Source organism: Sarcophilus harrisii, chromosome 2, assembly GCF_902635505.1.
Source record: "Sarcophilus harrisii chromosome 2, mSarHar1.11, whole genome shotgun sequence".
Lineage (NCBI taxonomy): Eukaryota > Metazoa > Chordata > Mammalia > Dasyuromorphia > Dasyuridae > Sarcophilus > Sarcophilus harrisii.
In genome coordinates, this window is record NC_045427.1 from 349,519,355 (window position 1) to 349,533,631 (window position 14,277).

General features: G+C 33.1%; 1 protein-coding gene across 19 annotated transcripts in view; it reads right to left on the reverse strand.

Moving 5' to 3' along the window:
- The window catches only part of RAPGEF6 (Rap guanine nucleotide exchange factor 6), a 242,046-nt gene that overhangs the window by 139,443 nt on the left and 88,326 nt on the right, over window positions 1–14,277 (reverse strand). The gene's annotated exons all lie outside the window — the stretch shown is intronic.

Genomic DNA, 14,277 nt, shown 5'->3' on the forward strand with positions numbered 1-14,277 from the left:
TAATCTACAATTTACTTCTATATAGCAAAAATTTGTTTCGGAGGTAGGGAGCAACTTGAGGAGGGAAGGGCTATAAAACAGAACCTTAAAGACTAGGATTATTGGGTTAAAAGAACCATCCCCAACAAAAAAAAAACATCTCTGATGATAATTATCAGTTACCCAAAGAGTGAGCTTTCCTAATACCTCTGGTGAGTGAGGTATTGTTGATCTAAATAAGGGTGTAACTATCCAGACTTAAGCTTAGGAAAATTTTAACTATTAGTCTCAAGTAACAAAGAAATAAGCTACTAAAAATATGAGATCTGAATCTGAGATTTCACGATACTGAAGAATTACTTACTTTTTAAAAATACTGAGATGTAGACCTGAACAGACAAAACTGTCATTAAGACTAATGTAATCTCACAAGAGCAAATAAATACAATCTAGCTTCTAATTATAAGTAGTTCAGTTCTAGTTTCAAGCAAGTTATAAACTAAAAATGATTTCAAGTGTCCTGAAAAGAAAATCTAATAAATGTAATTTTTTTACCTGAATTATTTCCTTGAATTAAAGAAAAATATATTAGGTGACAGTGGTCAGTAATCTTAGTGGACGAAATAAAGCTTCCTGATTTTATTAAAGACTCAAAAAAAGTAGTCATATTTCATTTCAGTCTTACAAATATCAGACAAATCTAAGGTTAACCCAAAAATGAAAGTAAAAGACTAAAAGAAGCTTCTCTCTTAGTTATATATGTGCTGACTATACACTTACATAAGAACCTTATAGCTCAGCTAGTGAGATGTTCATCTTATAATATTTCAAAAGCTACTTTAATGCACAAAGGACTCAAACCACAACCACGTGCATGTGTGTGTATTTTATAATTACTATAGACAAAACCTCAATATTTGGGAGGAAGGAAGAAAAGAAGAGAATCTATTTCCTTCTAGCTTTGCCTGTAAGTGAAGATGACATCATCTATTCCTCTTTTCTACCAATCAGCTCACAGTAACAGCCATTTCATGGCAGACCAACGCCCACAATCTTCCAGGCTAACACAGCTGCTAACAGAAACAAAGTAAGCTAATTCTATGTACTAGGATATGTGTCCACCAACCTCCTTTTCACACTACATTCCACAGGTACCTTCATCAAACAGTTGCTTAACCTAACAGTTTGGAAAGAGGATGAAGGATTAATCTTCTAAAGAAAATAAATAAGTACCTTTCCTATATCTAATTTTTTTATTTTTCTAGAAAATATCAGAAGAAAAGGGAAAGAGAACAAAGAATGGGGGAAAGAAAAAAGATTTGCTGTGCTCTGTATTATTTGGGAAACATGTATATTGTCTAGCCACCTTAAGAAAATTTTCTTCCTTCTCTGGAATAATTTTCATATTAAAATTGTAGACACAGCATAAATAAATAAATACATGTTTTTAATAAGCCTTAAATCATAGGGCCATATACTATTAAGTCTAGAAGAAACCTCACATATTTCCTTCAAACCACTTATTTTACAGGGGTAAATTGACAAAATAGGAAACTGAGCACTAGAGATAGGAACATGATGAAAGTTATATAAGCTGGTGGCAGAGATCAATCTTACCCACATCTACTGAATTTCAAGTCCTGTGTATTTCCACCAAAGAATAGCATTTTTATTAAGAAATTAATATATGTGACAATATTGGGCATCTGAAATATTAATAGTTATTTGTACAACTAATAAATGATCCCCAAAGGATCAATGGAAATAGCAAATAACAATTACAATAAAGTAAAGGACATAACAAAAAAAAATGCACACTTGAAAACAGCATGAAAATATGTTCAAATTTCAAAGTGAAAACAAATAAAACTTAAAACTTTTTTTTTAAATTTGAAATATTTTGCATGTCTACAATATTTTTTTCCCAATGGAGTAGATGCCATCATTTGAAGAGGATGCCATCAGTTGGAGAATGGCTGAGTAAGCTATGAGATATATATGTAATGGAATATTATTGTTTTATAAGAAATGATCAGCAAGGAGACTTACATGAACTGATGCTTAGTAAAGTGAATGTAATCAGAAAAACATTGTTCACAGCAACAAAATTATATAATAATCAATTCTCATGGCTGTGGCTATTTTCAACACTGAGGTAATTCAGGCTAGTTCCTGAATTACTGATCTTGTGACAGAGAAAGCCATCTGCACTCAGAGAGAGAACTGTGGAAATTGAGTGTGGATCACAACATAGTATTTTCACTTTTTTTGTTGTTTACTTGCATTTTCTTTTTTCTTTTTATTTTTTTGTTCACTTTATTTCTTTTTTAATTATAGCTTTTTATTGACAAAACATATGCATGGGTAATTTTTCAACACTGACTCTCGCAAAAACTTCTGTTCCAACTTTTCCCTTCCTTCTCTCCACCCTCTCCCCTAGATGGCAGGTAGTCCCATAGATGTTAAATATGTTAAAGTATATGTTAAATACAACATATGTATATATATTTATATAGTTGTCTTGTTACACAAGAAAAATCGGATTTAGAAAGCAGGTAAAAATAACCTGGGGGAAAAAACAAAAATGCAAGCAAACAATAACAGAAAGAGTGTAAATGCTACATTGTGATCCACATTCATTTCCCAGTTTTCTTTCACTGGGTGTAGCTGGTTCTGTTCATTACTGATCAATTGAAATTGATTTCGTTCATCTCACTGTTGAAGAGAACCACTTCCATCAAAATTATCCTCATAATAGTATTATTGTTGAAGTGTATAATGATCTGATGGTTCTGCTCATTTCACTCAGCATCAGTTCATGTAAGTGTTTCCAAGCCTCCCTCTATTCATGCTGCTGGTCATTTCTTACAGAACAATAATGTTCCATAACATTCATATATCACAATTTGCTCAGCCATTCTCCAATCGATGGGCATCCAGTCAATTGCCAATTTCTAGCCACTACAAAAAGGGCTGCCACAAACATTTTTGCACATACATATCCCTTTCCCTTCTTCAATATCTTTTAAAGATATAAGCCCAGTAGTAACACTGCTAGATCAAAGGGTATGCATAGTTTGATAATTTTTGAGTCTAGTTCCAAATTGTTCTCCAGAATGGTTAGATCTATTCACAGTTCCACCAACAATGCATTAATGTCACAGTTTCCTCACGTCCCCTCCAACATTCATCATTATCTTTTCCTGTCATCTTAGACAATCTGACAGGTGTGTAGTAGCATCTCAGAATTTGCATTTCTCTGATAAATAATGATTTGCAACACCTTTTCATATGGGTAGAAACCGTTTCAATTTCATCATCTGAAAATTGTCTGTTCATATCCTTTGACCATTTATCAACTGGACAATGGCTTGATATCTTATAAATTTAAGTCAATTCTCTATATATTTTAGAAATGAGGCCTTTATCAGAACCTTTAACTGTAAAGATGTTTTCCCAGTTTATTGCTCCCCTTCTAATCTTGTCTGCATTAGTTTTGTTTGTACAAAAGCTTTTTAACTTGATATAATCAAAATCACAAAATTATTTTGTGATCAATAATGATCTCTAGTTCTTCTTTGATCAAATTCCTTCCTCCTCCACAGATCTGAGAGGTGAACTATCCTATGTTCTTCTAATTTATTTAAAATTTTATTCTTTATGCCTAGATCATGAACCCATTTTGATCTCATCTTGGTGTATGGTGGTAAGTGTGGGTCAATGCCTAGTTTCTACCATACTAATTTCCAATTTTCCCAGCAATTTTTGTCTAGGTAGTATTGTCATCTTTATTATATTCACTCGGCCTATCCAAGAGCACAGGATATTTTTCCACTTGTTTAGATCTAACTTTATGTGTGTGGAAAGTGTTTTGTAGTTTTGCTCATATAGTTCCTGACTTTCCTTTGGCAAATAGATTCCTAAATATTTTATACTATCAAGTTATTTTAAATGGAATTTCTCTTTGCATTTCTTTCTATTGGATTTTGTTAATGATGTATAAAAATGCTGATCATTTATGTGGATTTATTTTGTATCCTGCAACTTTGCTAACGTGGATTATTTCTAATCCCTTTTTAACAGAATCTCTGGGGTTATCTAAGTATATCATCATATCATCTGCAAAGAGTGATAATTTGGTTTCCTCATTACCTACTTTTAATTCCTTTAATCTCTTTTTCATCTCTTATTACTGAAGTTAGGATTTCTAACACAATACTGAATAGTAATGGTGATAGTGGACAACCTTGTTTCACTCCTGATTTTACTGGGAATGGTTCTAGTTTATCACCATTATTACCATGATGGTTTTAAATAGATGCTACTGACTATTTTAGGGAAAACTATTTATTCCTATACTCTCTTGTGTTTTAAATAGGAATGGGTGTTGGATTTTATCAAATTGCATTTTCTTTTTTTTTTTTTTTTTTCATTTTTCCCTTTTTGATCTGATTTTTCTTGTGCAGCATGATAATCGTGGGAATATGTATAGAAGAACTGCACATGTTTAACATATTGAATTACTTGCCTTTTAAGGAGAGGGTAGGAGAAATGGGGGCCGGGATTATAACACAAGGTTTTACAATGATGAATGCTGAAAATTACTTATGCACATGTTTTGAAAACAAAAAGCTTTAACAAAAAAAAAAATTTTTTTTTCCATTTCAGTATCAATGAGCAGGGTTGAACTTTCTACCTCTATCTCCAAGTCACCAGGGACCTTCTCAGAAGTTATCAATTCAACAAGCATTTATTAAGCACTACAGGGATAAGACCTGAGTGTATAAAGATGATGAAAAGACAGTCCTTACCAAGTCCACAATCCAAGGGGGAAAACAATGCCAAAACAGCTATGTTTTAAAAAAAAAGATATGTAACAGATAAATTGAAGAAAATCTCAAAAGAAAAGCACTAATATTAAGGAGAATGAGAAGAATGGCTTAGAAATTTTTTTGTTTAAAAGGTAGCATATTCTTGGAGACTTGAAAGCCAAAAGGCAGAATTGAGGAATGAGAAAATTACAAGTATGGAAAAAGTCAGTGAAAATGGTATGTCTTTTGAGGGAAAGAAAAAGTAAGGGTCCCTGAATTTTAAAACATTTGGAAAGGAGTAAGGCATAAGTGGACTGGAACATTAAAACTAGAAACCAGATTATGAAAGATCAGGTGATTTGACATTTAATCGTGGATACAACAGAGAATTAATGGAGTTTATTGAATTAGGGGAGAGGAGTGTGAGAGATATGATGAGGCTTGTGGCACCAGAAATAATCAGCGTGCTATTACAATAAACCAGGTAAGGTGATAAAGGCTTACTTCACCAAGATAGTTGCAGTGTCAAAAGAGAGAAGGAAACATATCAGAATGAATAAGATTTGATGGTGAGGAATTTTACCCCTAGGTTCTAAGCCTTGGTGATTAGGAAGATAGCTATGTCTTCAATAATTATAGAGAAGGGGAAGCTAGCTAGGTAGTACAGTGGTTAGAGAATCAGTCTGAGTTCAAATGAAGCCTCAGTTTTGACACTTGGCTTTGTGACCCTGGGGCAAATCCCTTAACCGCAATTGCTTTGCCAAATAAATAACAGAGAAAACAGAATTAATTCTCAGACTCTACTCCTAAGAGTACAATGGAACTCAAGCTGAAAAACCCACAGAACATTAGCCTCCCTGTTTTACCCTTCCCCTCTATTTTACCTTCCTACTTCCCACTGAATATTAGCCAAAACATTACACTATAGCTGCTGTTTTTACCTTTAGGAGTCAGGAATTCCAAGAGTTGCCCAAGAGGAATAGAATGTGAGATTTCTACAGTAGAGCCTTTGGCTTTGGGGTTCCTCATATATGGCCTGCTCCTATGTGTAGTACTGACCCAACTGCACAGTAGTTAAGCACATCAACTAGATGCATTTTTACAAATACATGTTTATTTATTGACAGGAATTTGCCTATATGCTGTTCCATGAACAGATGGCTTACTCTAATTAGAATTTTTGTCATCATGATGATTTCAAGATCTTCAGACCTAACAAGTCAGATATGTCATTAAGGTATGCAAGGGGCAAAAAAGCGAGGCTGAAGATGTTGGACTTTAAATACAAGGTGAAAAGTAGCGCACACATGTACTCAGTCTCTCTCTCTGTCTCTTACACACACACACACACACACACACACACACACACACACATCCTTTGAGACTTTCCATCTTGATGCAGTGGTCCAGGTTACATGAAATTTGGTTCTCAGGATTAATGAAATAACAGGCCAGTAACAGGCTATGTCGAGTCATCAAAATAGAAGATTTTTACATCTAAATCAACTTGAGCATATGAGCACTCTTCCCAAACCCAAGATTTTTTTTTCTTTCTCCAGATTACAATTAATACCTATAATTAAGGCATTTCATTATAGCCTGTGAATTTTCTGCCAAAAAAAAAAAAACAATAACAACCACCATTAATCCCATGTTCTGCTTACAGCCTCCAACAGACCAGAAATTTTACAGAAAGCACCTAAACTGGATTTTTGAACAATGAATGGCAAGTTCTTTAATGGGCATTCAACCATTTGAATCCAAATTTCCATGTAGTGGCCTGTTTATTTTGCTTTTAAAGATATATATATATATGGGGTTTTTTCCCTTTTTTAACTAAAGCTTTTTATTTTCAAAACATATACATAGATAATTTTCAACATTCACCCTTGCAAAGCTTTGTGTTCCAAATTTTTTCTCCTTCCCTTTTCCCCATTCTTTCCCCTAGATGGCGAACAATTCAATATATGTTAAATATGTGCAATTATTCTTTACATATTTCCACAATTATCATGCTGCACAAGAAAAATCAGATCAAAAAGGGGAAAAATGAGAAAGAAAACAAAATGGAAGCAAACAACAACAAAAAGAGTGAAAATGCTATGTTGTGATCTGGAATTGGCCTGAATCATCTCGTTGTTGAAGAGAACCGTGACCATCAGAAATGATCATCATATAATCTTGCTGTTGCTGTGTAAAATGATCTCCTGGTTCTGCGCATTCCACTTATCATCAGTTCATGTAAGTCTCTCCAGGCCTCTCTGAAATCATCCTGTTGGTCGTTTCTTATAGAACAATAGTATTCTATGACATTCATATTTCATAACTTATTCAGCCATTCTCCAACTGATGGTCATCCACTCAGTTTCCAATTTCTTCCCACTACAAAACAAAAAATGTTTGTAGCAGCAAACATTTTTGGTCCCTTTCCCTCATTTATGATCTTTTTGGAAGATAAGCCCAGTAGAAACACTGCTAGATCAAAGGATATGCAGAATTGTGTAGCCTTTTTGGGTATAGTTCCAAATTGCTCTTCAGAATGGTTGGATCTGTTCACAACTCCACCAACAATGTATGAGTCTCAGTTTTCCCAAATCCCTCCAACATTCACCATTATCTTTTCTTGTAACATTAGACAATCTGACAGGTGTGTAATGGTATCTCAGAATTTGCATTTCTCTGATCAATAATGATTTGCAACACCTTTTCATATGGGTAGAAACAGTTTCAATTTCATCATCTGAAAATTGTCTGACCATTTATCAATTGGACAATGGCTTGATATCTTATAAATTTGAGTCAATTCTCTATATATTTTGGAAATGAGGCCTTTATCAGAACCTTTAACTGTAAAGATGTTTTCCCAGTTTATTGTTCCCCTTCTAATCCTGTCTGCATTAGTTTTGTTTGTACAAAAGCTTTTTAACATGATATAATCAAAATTTTCTATTTTGTGATCAATAATGATCTCTAGTTCTTCTTTGGTCACAAATTCCTTCCTCCTCCATAAGTCTGAGAGGTAAACTATCCTATGTTCTTCTAATTTATTTAAAATTTTATTCTTTATACCTAGATCATGAACCCATTTTGATCTTATCTTGGTGTACTGTGTTAAGGGTGGGTCAATGCCTAGTTTCTGCCACACTAATTTCCAATTTTCCCAGCAGTTTTTGTCAAATAGTGAATTCTTACCCCAAAAGTTGGGGTCTTTGGGTTTGTCAAACACTAAATTGCTATAGTTATCGACTATTTTGTCCTATGAATCTAACCTATTCCACTTATCAACTAATCTTTTTCTTAGCCAATACCAAATGGTTTTGGTGACCACTGCTTTACAATATAGTTTTTGATCAGGTACAGCTAGGTACATTTTTTCATCTGGAAATAGTTTTAATTTCCTCATCTGAAAATTATCTGTTCGTATCTTTTGACCATTTATCAATTGGAGAATGACTCGTATTCTTATAAATTTGAATCAATTCTCTATATATTTTAGAGATGAGGCCTTTATCAGTACCCTTGGATGTAAAATATTCTTTTTTCCAATTTACTGCTTCCCTTCTAATCTTATCTGCCATGGTTTTGTTTGCACAACACCTTTTTAACTTAATATAATCAACTCTCCATTTTGCTTTCCATGATTTACTCCAATTCTTCTTTGGCCACAAATTCCTTCCATCTCTACAGATCTGAGAGGTAGATATCCTTTGTTCTTCTAATTTGCTTATAGTATCACTTTTTACGTCTAAATCATGAACCCATTTTGACCTTATCTTGGTATAGGGTGTTAGGTTTGGATATAGGGTGCTAAATGGGCCTAGTTTCTGCCATACTAGTTTCCAATTTTCCCAGAAGTTTGTTAAATAGTGAGTTCTTATCCCAGAAGCTGAGGTCTTTGGGTTTATCAAACACTAGATTACTACAGTCACTGAGTATTGTGTCTTGTGAACTTAACCTATTCCACTGATTAACAATACTCTATTTCTTAGCCAGTACCATCATGGCTTTGATGACCACTGCTTGATAATATAGTTTTAGATCTGGTACAGGTTAGGCTACTTTCATTTGCATTTTTTTCTCATTAATTCCCTTGAAATTCTTGACCTTTTGTTCTTCCAGATGAACTGTTATTTTTCTAGCTTTGTAAAATGATTTATTGGGAATTTGACTGGTATTCACTGAAGAAGTAAATTTATTTAGGTAGAATTGTCATTTTTATTGTATTAGCTCAGCCTATTCATGAGCCCTTGGTATTTTTTCCAATTAACTAGATCTGACTTCATTTGTATAGAAAGTGTTTTGTAACACTTTATAGTTCACTGTATAGTTCCTGACTTTTTCTTGGCATACAGACTCCCAAATATTTTATATTATTTACAGTAATTTTAAATGGAATTTCTCCTTGTATCTCTTGCTGCTGGACTTTGTTAGTAACATATAGAAAACACTGATCATTTAAGTGAATTTATTTTGGATCCTGCAACTTTGCCAGAGTTTTAATTGTTTCTAGTAGTTTTTTAGTTGATTCTCTAGAATTCTCGTATATTATCTGCAAGGAGTGATAATCTGGTTACCTCATTATCTAGTCTAATTCCTTTTTCTTCTCTTATTGTTAAAGCTAATATTTCTAATACATATGCTTTTATTTTAAAGAGACTAAATAACTAAAAATAGTTTCTAAAAAGGGAAATTAAAATACTGGCAATGAACTAGAAATAAAGCTTTTAGACTTCTATATGTCATGAAAGAATTTATAATCAGGGATTTTCTTAAACATCTATTGTATTTACAATAACTTGTTTATTGGAGATGACTGGAAAACAGGTTGTTATGGAACCTTGATATTCCTAAAAGAATATTGCCATGGAAGTAATACATCACAGAAATGTGATATTGATGTCAGTATCGAAAGAACTATAAAACATTTAACACAAAACTATACTGAACATAATTTGTTATTATTTCATTCTAGTAAGGCTTTAAATATAACTCCACTAAAAGACTGAGTCTGTCTAGATAATTATCACAAGTAGGCTGACCACGTTTTTATGATTTTTTTTTTTTTGGCCACAACAATCTATGAAACAAAGTAAAATTTAAAACTGACCATAATTTTTTATAGCCCTTTACCATTTCTACAACAATGGTACCAGAATGGAAGGAATGGAAAGAGAATATGCTAAGAATCAGACACCATGGATAAAGTTACACAGGGTGGATAGACATAGATAGATTTCAAAACTGCTTCATTAGAGAAAAATCACAAAGAAGATACAATTACAGGACAATTTGAGTATTATAGAGAATCCTAAATTTGAAGCAATAAGGAACCTCAGGAGTCATTTTATATAATCTCATTTTGCAGATGAAGTGAGCCTTGGAGAGATTAAGTTATTTATAATCAATCAGAAGACACCTAATAATGAAATGCATATCAAGGTTACCTTTATGATTACTAGTTATTAAACTAACAGTATTCCCCCCAAAAAAAAGTATTAACTGAAAAATTTTAATATTAGTAATGATACATAACACTTTAAAGCTCACAAAACACTTTTTCATATCTTATTTCATCTCCACAATAGATACTACAGGTATTTTAATCTTCATCTTACAGATGTGTAAAATGGGGCTCAAAAAACCTCAGTGATATGTTCATCACACAAAAGCAAAGTCAAACGCATCTCTCCTCATTCTCTGCACACGTTCCCTTTTCTTTGCTCTAATCTGCAATTTTTTCCTACTAAGAAATCCTTTCCTAAAGTCTACAAACACACCCTAGCTCTTCTCAGTCTTCAGAAATTCTTCTGATACTCAAATAAGGCCTTTAGTCATTGTATTCTTTCTTCTTTATTTCTCTGCCAAACTCCTAGAAAAGGCTGCTTTTTCATGCACTCCTCAATTTTTTTTGCAATTTGACTTCAAATCTGAGTAATTCTCAGTTAAAAGTATTTCTTAGTAAAGTCATCAAAGATATTTTAATTACTAAATTTAATGGTTTTTCCTCAATTCTCATCCTTAACTTCTCTGTAGCATGACACTACTATTCACTCTTCCTCCTATATCCTCTCATCTGATGCTCCCCTCTCTTAGTTCTACTGAGTTCCTTCTAGGTCTCCTTTGCTGACTCATTATCCAAGTGAGACCCTTTAATTGTGAGTATATTCCCAAGGCTCTCTTTTTGGCCCCATTTACTCTATATATATTCTTTCTTGGTGATGTCATCATCTAAAATGGGTTTAAATACCACTAAAATACAGATAATTCTAATATATTTAGCCAAGTTTCAATCCCACATTATCAACTACCTATGTATACATTTCCAAATATATGTTCTTCAGGCATTTCAAATCTAACAGAACTTATGTCCAAAATAGAATTTATAATTTTCCCCCAAAACTCACTCCTCTTCTCGACTTTTCTACTTTAACCAAAGGGTCCCAGTTGGTGCATTTTATTTCCCACTCCCTTTCACTGCGCATACTCAATAAGATGTAAACTCTTTTTCTGTCTCCAAAAAATCTCTTATCTTTCCCCTTCTTTCCAGTCACAAAGTCACTAACCTAGTTCAAGTCTTCATCACTTCTCAACTGGACTATTGCTATATCCTCCAAATTGGCCTCCTTGCTTCATCTCTCCCTACTTAAATCTATTCTTCATACAGCTGCCAAAATGAATTTCCTAATGTGCAAGTTTGACCATGCCACATTCTTGCTCAAAACTTCCAGGGTTCCCCAGTTTCTTGAAGATCAAATAAGAAATTGTGAATATGGCACTAAAAACTCATCAAGCTGTATTACACATTGCCAATCCATTTCACATTCTCTGGCCAAACTAGCCGCCTTATTATCTCCAGGTCTTTACACTGGTTTTCCATGCCTACAGTAAACCTGCTCCTCATCTCTGCCTTGTGGAATTTCCTTTAAGGATCAAGTCAAAGACAATCTTACCCAAGAAGCCCTTCCTGACTCCACCCTCCATAGCTCCTAGTGTCTTCCTTTCAAACTATCTTTCTTGTATCTGTGTTTTGTATAAACAGGTATTTATGTACACATTGCTTTCCATAGCTAAATCACAAGCATTTTGAAGGCAGGCATGTTTTACCTGTTTCTTTGTATTCCAAGCATGAGTAAATGATCACATGATTCCATCCCACTGTCTCTAATAAAATCATCATAATTGATGACTCAATTATTAGATATATAATAATAATTCTATTACTCAGTATGTATTTGTGTATAAAAACTACTTGTTCCTAAATATATTTGAAGACAGGCAAAGGGGGCAGGGTACTGTTTGAGAGAATATTTGCTAGTATCATCAAGTTCCTTGGATAGCCAGCTGGTTCAGTGGATAAGAGTCCCAACCTTGGAGTCAGGAAAATCTGAGTTCAAATTCAGCCTCAGATACTTAGCAATTGTGTGACTCCTGACAAGTCAGTTTCCTTTTTATAAAATGAACTAGAGAACAAAACGGCAAATTACATTAGTATCTTAACCAAGAAAACCTCCTAATAGGGTAACAAAAGAAACTGACACAACTGAACAACAAAACAGTTCAATAAGAGAGGCAAGTGGGTTTTTATATCTGTCTCAAAAATGCATATACTGTTTTGGTTTATTTTTTAATCTAACAGTATCACCCTACACTAATGGGTAATAAGTGGCAAATGAAGTAGGAAGAGAAAATAAAAAATAAAATAAAAATGTATAAGTTGTTTTGGGTTTGTTGTGGGTTTTTGTATGCTGAATTTACTAACCAAACTCCTAAAAATAAAAGGATGTTTTTTCCTCTAGTTTTTAAGAGTTTAGGTTTTAAACAAAAATCTGGAAAAACTGCACTGTTCACTTATACCAGTAGGTCACTTAAAACCTTTTGAAATGTTAACAAGCAAACAATGACTGTAATAGGCAACAGTAAAAAGATGTAGCACCACCTACACATAACCTAGTTCAATGCTCTTTTATGAGTATTATTGTGATCTGGTTCCAATTCTTGATTAACCAGAAACATTTAAATGAATCCTGAGTGGTAGCCCTTTGTAACATGTAGCCCAAAAGTTAATTTTCCCCCAAACTTCTTGAGCCTATTAAGAAAAGGCCACAAGCTGCCCTTAGTTTTTCCCAGTCTCTAATCTATATACTTTAATACATTAGTTCCCATGACTGCTAAATGATCACTAAACTGCTATAGAAAAACTCAGTGAAAAGAATCAGTAGGACCCAGATGTAGTATAAAAATATGATTTATCCTTAGGGAGGTATAGACAAAAGGTAATGAGGGAGAAAGAGAAAGTAAGCCAAAGCAGGCAGTTAAGAGAAGCCATCATGACAACTAAGGTGATGTAATCTTCTAAAATTAGAGCAAGTAAAACTGAAGGAATAATAAAAAGACAGCATAGATTCAATTTTCCCTACAATCATTATAGCTGCATAACCATTTTTTCCCTCAAATATTGTGTTAGCTAAGAAAGGGTCATCATTCACAAGCATATGTCATTTGGACACTGATAAATTATGTATGAATCTAGACTTTGTTTCTAGAAAAATGAAAGTAAAAAATGTTCTTAATAACTGCTGTCCTTTTTTAAAAATTCTTCTTTTGTAAAATTTCTAAATGTTTTCAAATTTTTTATCCTGTCAAAGAATGCTCATTCAAAACAGACTTCTAATCTCAAATGAGACCTTTCTTTAGTATTTAGTATAAAGTCAAATACAACAGTGCCATCTGATATATACAATTTGAAAAAACAAAATTTTTGACAAACTGCTAGTTTTAATTTCTATATCTAAATTATAGTGACTTGCAGCAGAATCCTGGTGAAATCTATGAAAGAATTGATCTGACTGAAGACGAGTACTTCAAATGTTTCATTCCTTTAAAACTAACCAAAACACGGTAAAAAGAATAACATGATAAAAGAATGTATTCTAAAATTAAAATTTCTTCAATTCAAGCTTTGAAGCTGTCTTTATCAAATCTTATCAACCAAAATTTATGTTTAACAAAATAATTATTTAAAAATAAAAATGCCATGCCATACATATGAAGTATGATGGTATATGGTAAGGCATACTCAGTCACTGTGTCAGTTGGCTTTAAATATCATATTTATGAGGAAGGGTTTTAACGAGATTCAAGGATGGAGAGAGTCAAGTCAAAAAAAAAAAAAAAAAAAACATGGAAAAACACAACAGAGCTTTTATTTAATTTTTAAAAATACTTTCTTTTATGAAGCTAAAAACAGATAAAAGAATTATATCATAAATTCTAACTCCTAACTAAGTTCCATAAAAGTGAGATCTTTATATTGAGAAGGTCAGTACCTATAAGAGATGTCAATTTATTTAATTTCTCCTCAAATCATCCAAAGTGCTATATAGATTTTCTTCCAAGTTTTTATTTTGTGAAGACCCAAACAGAACTAGACTACTGATTATAGTAATTTCCTCAATATTTCTTCAGAAACCTCAAGAGAAATACCAAA